Source organism: Coptis chinensis, chromosome 9 (assembly GCF_015680905.1).
Source record: "Coptis chinensis isolate HL-2020 chromosome 9, ASM1568090v1, whole genome shotgun sequence".
Classification (NCBI taxonomy): Eukaryota; Viridiplantae; Streptophyta; class Magnoliopsida; order Ranunculales; family Ranunculaceae; genus Coptis; species Coptis chinensis.
In genome coordinates, this window is record NC_141464.1 from 70841957 (window position 1) to 70854751 (window position 12795).

The 12795-nt window shown below is 33.0% G+C and overlaps 1 pseudogene; it reads right to left on the bottom strand.

Annotated features, from left to right (window-relative positions):
• Positions 1-5655: 5655 nt before the first annotated feature.
• Positions 5656-6657, bottom strand: LOC147477762 (ubiquitin-conjugating enzyme E2 32 pseudogene; annotated as a pseudogene).
• Between the last annotated feature and the right edge of the window lie 6138 nt (positions 6658-12795).

Consider the following 12795-nt stretch of genomic DNA (forward strand, 5'->3'; position numbering starts at 1 on the left):
CTTGACAACTTTTCACAGACTACAGATATATTCAAATCTTACCAAAAAAAAAAATCACATAATACAGATTGCGCTGAGCACAAATTACACTTGATCTCACTCACTAACTCACAGACTCTATAAATCAATTTCAAAGAGGAAGCAGATTTTCAGGTAGCAACGACAGTACCAACCCCAACCCCAACACTACTTCCAATGCCGATTCCAATACCTCCATCGCCAACGGCAATGTGAGAGGTATAACAGTCCAATGAATATATTTGATAATAGTATGCCAAAGTACCAAAGTACCGAAGTCAGTACCAGCGACCACCAAAATCAAAACAGACGACTCCCAAACATACGCAATAAATGCATCATTTTAGATTGTTAGATTAAAACAATATATGCACTAAGTAGCAGTCAAAGGTGTAACATATATCAATTTATTAATTGTGCCTATATTGCTAGCAACATAGCTATCGAGGATCGGGAGCAAATGCAACAAAATAAAATTGACTTGGTCAAGTGGTTTGATCTACAAATCGTGTAAAGTTTGACGGCAGTTCAAGAATTTTTAAGCAATACACTATACCCCAAAGAACAACCTATAATATGCTTAATTTCCATGAATAATTAAAAATTTTAAAAAAAAAAAAAAAAAAAAAAAAAAAAAAAAAAAAAACGTGAAAAAAAATATTTGCCATGCAATACAACGTGTCTGAACCTTAGCAAGAAGTAAGAATAACAAAAACCCAACAACATGCTAAAAAATAACCTATTAAAGACCATATATGATTCTTACTATGCAAAAATGGAATAAACATCCCTGTTAACCTACACAACTTTCGTCTAATCATTGTGTGTGTAATTTTTGATCTACAAATCATGTAAAGTTTGACAGCAGTGCAAGAATTTTTAAGCAATACACTATGCCCCAAAGAACAACCTATAATATGTCTCATTTCCATAAATAATTAAAATGAAAAAAAAGGGAAAAAAAATATTTGCCATGCAATACAATGTCTGAACCTTAGCAAGAAGCAAGAATAATAAAAACCTAACAATACGCTAAAAAACCTATTAAAGACCATATATGATTCTTACTATGCAAAAATGGAATAAACATCCCTATTAACCTACACAAAGTTATCGACATGGGTAGTTGGAGAATATTTCAACTTAACAGGAATGTATATGTAATATTAGTATAATTACCAAGAAATTCCCGAAAAGATTTAGATGAACTTCAATAAGAAAATACCACCAAGCAAAACCCCAAAAAAATCTACCAATTATTAAGCTTTGTAGCCCATTTGGTATGGACTACACACTCATAAATGGTGTTTGGTTGACTGATCAAAAGAGTCGTTAACAAATGACAAAATCAACTTAACAAAATAGCTCGCTTTCCTGACTCGCGGCTGGAATTATCTCATCAACTCTTCCTTCCTTTTCCTCTCAATCTCTTTGTTTTATCATGAGAACTGGTTCATTGAAGAAAAAATTTTGATTTAGAAAATGGAATAAAAGAGTTGTAATTGACCTTGAAAATTGATTGACCGAGAGAATTGGAAAAAAAGAAGAAACGTACATGATATCAAAATTAGTAACTTGCTAATCGACGGAGTGATGGATGCGAATATACGATGATTCTTTCTTCTTTTATTTTTATTTTTCTTATTTGGTCATAGGGAATATTGAAAAGAAGAGAGCAACCCTTCATTGGTGAGAGAGAACTAAGGGTTTTGAAGGGAACGGGGGTTTATTTCTCTTTGTCGATTGTGAAGACCAAAAGATTTCTTTTTGTTCGGTTTCCATAATGGTTAAGATTGGTAATTAATATCTAATCCACCGCCGGGGAGGAATAACTGCCCTTAATGGCGAAAGTGAGAACCAAGGGTTTGCACTACAAAGGGTTATTAAGACATTTAATTAATTCCTAATACACATGGTAGAACCGTGGCCCTCAATTTATACCCCTGAAATCGAATCCCAGCCGCGAGTCAGGAAACAACCCGTTAAACACATTGTTGCTTTACAAACAGTAACCATGTCTAACGATAGTAACATTCAAGCATTATGATACCAAATTCAAACCCCAAAGCAAACAAACAATATACGTCATCAGAAGATAACAATAACTAAAGAAGAAACACAAACCATTTAATAACCAATCATACCATAAGTTGAAACCAATAATCATGAAGGTTTAAACATGACTATTGAAAGTCTTGAACAATTAAAAATAATTTTGATCAGAACAAAGAGCATACATATCCACAAAAGAGAAAGAAACATGCATACCAAGTAGTCGGTATATTTCCTGTGATAAAGATCCCCGAGAACAATGATTTGAGTAAGCAATACTAACATCAAATTGTAAAAGCAATCAGGGAAAGACACTCAGAAAACAAAATAGAAAATATAATTTAAAATGGAACTAATCACACAATTTAAAATAATAAATAATGGAAATAATTACCTGTTATATAAAAGTTCCACTCCAAAATGGCACTGAAACGGAAACCATGAATCCAATACATTAAAGCGAGAAAATGATGCAATTGGAAATGCATCGAGTTTGAAAAATGGTTTGATTTAAGGTGTTTAGACAGATCTCCTTGAGCCAAGCCTAAAAAAAGTAAGAGAGAAGAGAGAAGAAAAAAAGAATTTGATTGTAGAGGAACCCTTTGGGATATGTGAGTTGAGAGGGAAAAGGAGTAAAACCGATATTTTGAGAGGAAGAGGAACCGTGGGGGTGGTGGAGAGAGAGAACCAAAGGTTTCCTTTTTCACGATTAATACCCCATTTAATTTCTAATCGGAAAAAAACTAGTCTAAGTTTGGAGAAACAAAAGGTTTTTTAGTTTAATTTCACAATTAAATATGTAATTAATATCTAATCCAACTCATGCTGTAATCACCAATCACTGAACAAAAAAATTTACCAAATTGGTCTAAATCTTAACACACACGATTATGCAGTAAGAAATTAAGTTTATTACAGAGTCCAGGGAACAACATGGATTTACAATTTTCTTTTTTAGGAGGGGAAGGTATCAAAAGCTAAAAGAGAACAAAGTGGTAGACATGGGTAGTTGGAGAATATTTCAATTCAACAGGAATGTATATACAATATTAGTATAATTACCAAGAAAATCCTGAAAAGATTTAGATGAAATTCAATTAGAAAATACCACCAAGCAAAACCCAAAAAAATCTACCAATTATTAAGCTTTGTAGCCCATTTTGTATGGACTACACACTCAGAAACGGTGTTTAGCCGACTAATTGAAAGGGTCGTTAAGAAATGACAAAATAATCAACATGTTGGGTTGTTACATTTCAATGGCATAAATGTTGGAAGCATATCAACATCCTTATGGGTGTTGCTTGCGCCAAAAACCTGTTAAAGAACAGTATGCAATAATTATTCTAGATAGCCTTTTTAATAATTTGTAAATGGATCTTTTTTTTTTTTGAAATATCATAAGTACATTTGAGAGGCTAAAAAACTATGTCTTTCATTACCAAATACCAAGGGGAGGTCCCAAAACAACTACGCGAAATGTCATTAACAAAGAATTTGTCCACAAAGTTAGAAATGTGGTAAAAACAAACAGGAAAATGTGGTATCACCATACGAAGGACCAAACATAAAAAAAAAAAAAGGCAGAAGAAACCGATTTGTAGTAACCACCAACCAAGAAGAAAAGAATCCCTGGTGGCATAAATGTCACATGAAAAGGATTGATTTGTTCAAACTAATAACAAAGCAAGGGAAAAAAAATTCCACCGTCTACGGTATACCTCGATTTCAAGAATCTTGTGCCCTTCAACGCTGTAGTAAATAGAAAAATGTAATGACAACCGTAAAACACGCTAACAGACAAAGTTGTCTGAACACACAACAAATCTAGGAGGAAAAAACACACTCAAAGGGACACCTAGACTTAAAAGGTAAAGAGAAAGAAACCATAGCTACCCTAAAGTTTTAATAGAATCGAAACGTAATGTAAAAGAATTTGTCCACAAAGTTAGAAATATGGTAAAAACAAACAGGAAAACGTGGTGTCACCAGACGAAGGACCAAACATCAACAATAAAAGGGCAGAAGAAACCGATTTGTAGTAACCACCAACCAAGAAGAAAAGAATCTCTGATGGCATCAATGTCACATGAAAAGGATTGATTTGTTAAAACTAATAACAAAGTAAGGGGAAAAAAATTGCACTGTCTACGGTATACCTCGATTTCAAGAATCTTGTGCCCTTTATCGCTGCACTCAACAGAAAAATGTAATGACAACCGTAAAACACGCTAACAGACAAAGTTGTCGGAACACACAACAAATCTAGGGAGAAAAAACACACTTAAAGGGACACCTAGACTTTTTATGACGATTATGCGCTTCCAATCGATCCAGCATACATCTATGAGGAGTCACAAAATAAGAATGAACACCAAGGAACCAAAAAATGATAAGAGAAAAAAAATAAGAACGAAGGAAGAAAGAAATAAAAATTGACCAAAGCCCTTAAGTAGCACATAAATTAAATGAAAAGGACATCTAAGAAGATGGGGTTTGAAAAAGAATAGAGATAAAAAAAAAATAGTATAATACTTTTTGTTGTCTAGTTAAAGTAAGGTACAGTTGTTTTTTGCATGGTGTGGTACGGTGTCCTAAAACAATAGCCAATGCAAATATCTAATATCAAACTACATATGCAAATAGACCTTAACTTTAATTAAAAACTCTGATTTGATCTGTAATGTCAAAACTACATGAGGTTAACCCAAAATTGATGAGAGGAAAAAAAAAAAGTTTCATAAAGCGGTATGATCAAGGTTTGGTTTCCAATCTTCTCAAGAATAATAAATTGACTGCATAGAAACAATAACAAAAAAAAAAAGGGTAAAAATGATAGAATATGAGAGAGACCATACCCGATGTAGTTTTCCTTCTTGCAACTGGAGAGGAGGAGAACTGATGAAGATATAATGGTCTCTGCAAGTGATTAGGAGATGGCTAATTTAGAGGAATTGATTGATGAGAGAAAAATAAGTAAGAAGATATAAACAATTGTCTGGGAATTGAAAATAAAAAGAAATACCACTCTTGATGAAGCCCTTCTAGAGAAATCACTTGTTGACTGAAAAAAAGCCCACCGTTGTATCATGCGCCTTTTTTTTTTTTTTCCCTTCGTTGAGAACTTCAAGCTTTGGAGAACGAAGGGTTTTTGTGAGCTTTGGAGAATGAAGGGTTCTTTTGTTCATTTTCACGATTAAAGCTTTGGAGAACTTAATCGAAGGGTTCCTTAATTTCACAATTAAGCTCTTTAATTAATGCCGAATCCACAACTTTTATGTAACAAAGAGTGGCCTAAATTCCTATTCGACGCAACAATATAAGCAAAGAATTAGAAAAATAATCATGAAAAGTTTAGGGGAAACAATGTAAGTAGAGAAATAAAAGAAATGCACTAAAGTGAAGGAACTTAATAAATTAAATTAGGTGGTCGATCAAGGGATCTTACCTTTGAACTGTGGCTGGTTAGACGAAGTGCAAGAGAGATTCAAGTGGTGAGACCGTGCCGATGATCGCTTCAACAACAAATGAACTATATGCCGGGTCTTCTTGCAACCTGTGTGAGCCCCCCCATGTGAGCGGTGATCATCGACTATTTTGAAACTCGACCTCGGCCTTTGGCGGCTGTTCACCATGCTCATTCTTTGGGACACGTCTTGATACATTCATCAGACGGAAGCCCGACACTCAAAGGACCTGCATTGGCATGGACCTCTCGAGCGTCAATCTGTTTCTTCAGCTTTGGGGTTTGGCTGCGCTCGTCGAGGAAGCGGCTATGTTATCACCATCCGGAGGAGCAACAGGTGCTTCACCTTCTCGCATTGGTTGGGTGTTCATCGATGACTCTTGTGCAGCAAGTTGAGGAACTGGGGGCACTTTGCTCAGCAAATACTGGTGAATCTGCAAGCAGTCTAGTAAGTTCAAAGCACACAGGTCACAACTTATAAAAGATGTTTATGGGGGATTCAAGCATAGAATTTAAACATACCTCATCAATTAGTCTTTGGCATTCAGACGTTCCAAATTTTGGTGCTACCCCACGCGATTTAATTGCCAAATAGCGCCTTTCTTCTTTCTTGTAATCCAGTAAGCCCAAGGCACCATTTGGATTTGTGGGCATGAATGCAATCAATGCAACTAAGGCTGTTCGAACTGCCATTAAAAGTGGTGGATCAGGATATGAAAAGCATGTCAAATTTTGGCAAGACAGTAACATACTCATTCAATTGGAACTCTTTATCCAACTCAAACATCCTTGTATTTCATATATACATTAATCAGAACAACAACTCCAGTTATCTATCTTTTATAAAGGTCTATGTTTAACACATAACCATAACAGAAAAGACAAACAGAAAATTATCAATTACACCATGTTCGTAAAACTTCACATCTAAAAGGAAGAACCTAAAACTTAATGGCAAGAGAGTCAACTATTAATAGTCTCTCCAATTTAATCTTTAAAATGATGGAAAACAATTAAATGCACATTGTATGAAGCTTACCGCTCCATGATGGCTGCCAATGCCAATGGGGATGATAATTTGATATGCTAAGACGGATCTTGGTTTGTGTCTCAAACGCCATTTGGCTGCAAAATAAAAAAAATCACATAAAAAAAAAAAGCACACAATATAATAGATAAGAAAAGTCTTGATCCGGAAGAGATGTTTTCCATCTATTGAGAGAGAGGAATGGAAAGATGGGAGACCAAAGGATAAGCTGTAATCACCCATAACTACAAACGTTCAACCTTAACATTAGTTGCGTTGTAGCCATTTGGTCTTTCCATGGATCCTACAAAACCACGACAGTTCATAACCATTGGTCGAGGAAAGCAAGAACGGTTGATGACTTCAAATCTTGTAGGCGGGCAAACGATATCATCACCAATCACTTTATTGGTAGGATCATTCAAAGTCTTTGGGATCATTCAAAAATGATTCAAACAATATTAGATAGGCAAACACTATCATTACCAATAACTTTATTGGTGGGATCATTCTGAAGTGGTTCAAACAATATTATATGACAATATGAAAAATTTATGAACCAAGATCTCACACCGACTTTGCGGGACGTTTTGGGTTTGTGGCTGCCATGCCATCGATAGAGAACCTATATTCATTCTCTTGCCATCGGATGTAAACTCTCGTCTGTCGAGACCATCCACGGTCCATTCAAAATTGTCATGCCTTCCAGTGATGTATAATGTTTCCGTTGTGGCCCCTTGACTTATTTTCTTTCATTCAGATCTTGCACTTGAGTTAATTTTTTTTTTGTTCAGTACCTCGAGTTGATTTGAACCTCTAAGGATCCAAGATATTTTTTGTATAGAGTAGTTGATGTAAAAGAGCAATTGAACAAAAGCAGAAGACTGTCTTGTTCATTGAGCTGAAAGAGATGATTTGTAGTGTATAGAAGTGGGGTACGTATGATTTTGTTTTTTTTTTCATCTTAGAAGTAAAAATCTTTCTGGTATATACCAAAAAGGTTTCGAAGCACTTAGAGGGTCGAAGCACTTAGAGGTGGAGGGAGAACCCAAAAGGTTTCGAAGGTTTTCAAGGTCCAATTAAATTCTAATTTCGGAGAAGGAAAGGTTTGGATACGAAGGGTTTTACATTTAAGATTTTGATTTATTGCGATCTCACGTGAGATAGTGAGGCAATTGTGACCGTAGATTTATACCCCCTCAAAACTAATCCTAGCCGCGAGTCAGGAAAGCGAGCTATTTTGTTAAGTTGATATAAATTTGATTGACGTTTTGTGAGGTTGCCTAATAAGGCGAAGTTCATATATATTGAAGCTACTTGAATAGTAAGGAGTTACCAGTCATACAGAAAGAGATAAGATAAATGCCATTTTAAATGCAAAACTATACTTATCAAGACATTCTCACAACATATAATCTAACTATGTTTTGAGGTTAGTTCAATGCATTTGCATCCAGTTTCTGATTTTCCGTTATTTATATTTTGAGGTTAGTTCAATGCAATTGAATCCAATTTTTGATTTCCATTTTTTTTAGGTTAGTTCAATGCAGTTGCATCTAGTTTTCAATTTCTCGTTAATTATTCTTTGCAGTTAGTTTAATACATTTGCATCCAATTTCCAATTCCCTATTAATTGTTCTTTGAGGTCATCTCAATGCATTTGCATCCAGTTTCTGATTTCCCGTTAATTATTATATGAGATTAGTTTAATGCATTTGTATACAGTTTTCAATTTTTTGTTTATTATTTGATAAGGTTGCATTTGCATTTAGTTTTCGATTTCCCGTTAATTATTGTTTGAGGTTAGTTCAATGAATTTGCATCCAATTTCCAATTTCCCGTTAATTATTTCTTGAGGTTAGTTCAATTCATATGCATCCAGTTTATTTTTTAAGATTAGTTTAGTGCAATTGCATCCGATTTCCGATTTTCCATTAATTATTCTTTAAGATTAGTTCTATGCATTTGCATCATGTTTCCAATTTATAATTAATTTTTCTTTGAAGTTAGTTCAATACATTTGCATCAAGTTCCCGATTTCCCGACAATTATTTTTTTTATATTAGTTTGATGTATTTGCATCCAAGTTTTGATTTCCCATTAATTATTCTTTGAGGTTAGTTTAATGCAGTTGTATCCATATTCCGATTTTCTATTAATTACTTTTTAAGATTAGTTTAATGCTTGCATTTGCATCCAGTTTTCGATTTCCCGTTAAATATTATTTGAGGTTAGTTCGATGCATTTGCAACTAGTTTTCGGTTCCCCATTAATTGTTCTTTGACGTTAGTTTCATTCAGTATTATATATGTTTTGAAATATTTATCATTATTGTTTTGCCGTTATTTTTTTTATTTTCTATTATATATTTTGTGATGTTATTTTTTGTATAATTTAATTTTCCACATGTAATTTGTTTTGGTTTAGTATATAATTTATTTAAGCCCAACGTCCACTTTAACTGAATCTCGTTATTCCGCTGAATGATATATATATTGTGGCCAGAATTGTGATATATATAGTGTTGAAAATTTATAAATTCATAAATTTAATTGGAATCTGTCGTAATTATTGTGATCAGAATTGTGATTTTTGGAATCCTTAACTATGAATAAATGTTTAGATCTCATTGTGGGTGATGCATCAAATCGAAAGGGTTTTAGGAAAATTGTTTTCGGTGGAAACTATTGTTTTTAGCAACTTAGTTTTTTTGTCTCATATTTTTTTTTTCTTAATTAGCTATATTTTTTGGAAAAAGTTGGAGACTCTATGAAACTCTAGATGGGATTGTTTTTGTGAAACTCTAGATGGAATTGTTTTTTCGTAATTAGTTATAGTGTTTAGGAAAAGTTAGAGACTCTATGAAACTTTATATGGGATTGTTTTCTTATTTATATCCTACTTTTTATAAGTAGTAATAGAGTTTAGAAAAAAATTATTTCTATAATGGAGTCCCTTCTAATTTGAGTGTTCCAAAACATAGATTGGTGGTTTTTTTGGGGTGTAACTAATATATATATATATATAGGAATTGGAATATGTAAGTAATTATTGTGAATTATCGTAATTGTGATTTTTGAATCTTTAACTATGAATAAATGTCTAAATTTTATGCGATGGATGATTGCATCAAATCGAAAGAGTTTTAGAAAAATCATTTTCGGTGGAAATTATTGTTTTTAGCAATTTAGTTTTTTGTTTACTATTTTTTTTTGTAATTAGCTATATTGTTTAGGAAATATTGGAGATTTTGTGAAACTCTAGATGTGATTGTTTTTTCATAATTAGATATAGTGTTTAGAAAAAGTTAGAGAGTATGTGAAACTCTAGATGGGATTGTTTCTTTATTTATATCCTATTTTTTTTTATATTTAGAAAATTTAGTTTTGTTCTTATTTTTTTTTTTTTTTTTTTTTTAGCTATATTGTTTATAGAGTTTAGAAAAAACTGCTTTTATATTTAGTAATAGAGTTTAAAAAAACTAGAGTCTTTGTGAGGGTATAGTTATAATATATATCTAAGGATAAAGATAAATATTTGTTTCCTATTTTATCTCCTATTTTTTCTTAATTAGCCTTGACACATGGACACTCTAGAAACGCTTCCTCAATTGAAGAGGGTAGAGCTATAATATATATATATAAAGATGTTCAAGATTTTTTGGTTATCACAGGATCTCTTTAACTTGTAACTGTTTGTTACATGTGGATTAATGCATATGTTTTGCATGTACTGATGTATCACGGCTGGCTTAATATAATAATGCATTTTGGTTTCTTTTGTTTCTAGTCTCCAGTAGTTTGTCAGTTTGTCTTGCTTCATTCTTCACTTTTTACATATTTAGTTCTTTTGACAGTATATATTTTCCTGTTTAGTGCATAGTTACTTCCACTCCGTTTTCCTTTGTTACAAGGATCAGTCTTTTCCAATTGTTTTAGATATGGGTATCAACATTTAGGTTGTGTTAGTTAGTTAAGTGAATTTGACACTTGTCCACCAAAAAGCTTCCACCACTGAATTCTTAACAAAAAGGATGCAAATGCTAATTAGGGTCTGCAGTATTCTAATGAGAGTTCTGACTTCTGAGTAGACTTTCTTCTTTTCTGTAGGATTTTGGTGTATTATATAGGGTACTACATGCAAATTCCTTTACACAAAAAAAAAAAAAAACAAGTTGACTTTTTTTTTGTGTGTACTTAGGGGGAGACCCTAATTTCCCTATCTAGTGAGGGAGAAATCCTAATTGGCTTCTCTAGTGGGGGAGGGGTAATACTAGTTAATCCTTATTTTTATTAACAAATTGCAATAACTATAAAAGGCCAAGGCAATAAACAATAAAGGATTTGCATTTGAGCCAAGCACATACGGTTTTCGAACCACACCAAGTTCAAGTGTTTTAAGTAGTTTTCATTGTAGTCTACTTTAGTAGAGCTTAAAAAGATGAAGGCATGACCTAAAAGAAACACAAGTCGAAGCAATTTCTAGGAATTTATTCAAAAGTAATTCTCAAGCAAGCAATCAAATATAAGTATAGAACATTCTTGCTACATCACTAGGAAACACAAATTAGGCTGATCAATAAACTACTCAAATCAATATAGTCTTTTATAATTAAAAGGAAAGAGAATGACACCTAAACTGAACTACATATATATATTATTGGTGTCATAAGTATGCTCCTTTATTTGCATAATATACATACTACTAGTATGCAAACCGTGCTACGCATCGAGGTTTTTTTTTTCCTGAAGTCTTGAAACCCGTCATTCAAGATCGATAATTAGCATAGTTTTTGGATTCTAATTGTAATTACATAGGAGAGGCACATCTAATTTAATATAAGAGATAATTATATTATTTAATTAAGTGACATTAGAGAGTTTTTTTTTCTAAATTATTAATAAAAGAGGACTTGTTCTAAATTATGTTCTAAATTCAAAAGAAAAATGGAGAATAATTATATAATTTAAGTTACATTAGGGGGTTTCTTCTAAATTATTAATAAAGGGGGGGGGGGAGTTCTAATTTTTGTGAGGGAGGTGTTTATAAATTGAGCAAATATGGAGATTTCAATTTGTCTACTCCAGAGTGGATAGTGGGTTCTCAAAACCCTGCTATCATATAGTGTAGAGATAGTCAATATCCGTTTTTGAGTAGAGACTAGAGAATCAACGATATTGGCTCGGCTAACTTTCCTTCCTTTACAATATAATTCTGTTTAGGGATTCTTCTCCTTTGAAGTATCCTTGGTTCTTGCCGCACACCACAACTGCACAACATTCCATTTACTTTTTGTCACATAAACTAATCAAGAAGTATTCAAAGCCCAAAAGACATGGAAGGAAAACTAGAATGATTAATTTTCTCTACAATTAAAAAGATAAGAAGAAAATCTATACCTGAGCATCAATAGTTGCCAGAAATATGAGGTGTCATCGCCTGATTTGGCATGTAGCGCCATGGATGATCCTTTGGAGCTGGTTGTGGGAACCAAGCATCCCCACTGTAACCTGTATATTGAAAATCAAACAAAGCACACGTATTAAATTAAAGAGGTTTAGCTCCTTTTTACTTAGTAAGCTGACGTACTATTTATCCTGCAAAAAGGTGGTATTTATCCTTTTTACTTAGCTCCTATTTATTTAATGGGATATGTTCCGTTTAGAACACTTTTTATACAACGTTTTATACAATACCTCTTGAAAATATGAATTAAACTTTGATTTTTTGTAGATATTATCTTCACACCATGGAGATCATCTCCACAAAAATTCAGCTCATTTGAAAACTCCTAACTATGATTTTTTTTTGTAAACATGCATAATGTCAACATAATGTTGTGTCTTTTGCAACTTTGAAACACTATCACGCCCATAAAAAAGTGGAAAGAAAATATCAAATAATACTATGCAGACTAACCGTTATAATGCCATACAGAGAATGCCAAGTTACACTCTATATTAAACCAAGGTAATGAATAGGATTATTAGCCACATTATTTACTGATCATGATGAACTAAAATTTGTCATACTTCCAAATGGAATGGAAGGGATGCCTATGGGGTGTTTCTCACGGAAATGGTCCAAACATGATTATTAAAAGTGTGACTTAAATTATTCACCTTTCACTATTCCTGAAGGCACTCTTGTGGGTTGGAGTGCCAACTGACAGACATCCAGTTATTTGAACTTCAAATATATCATATTCTCTTATATTAAAAAAAAAAAAAAA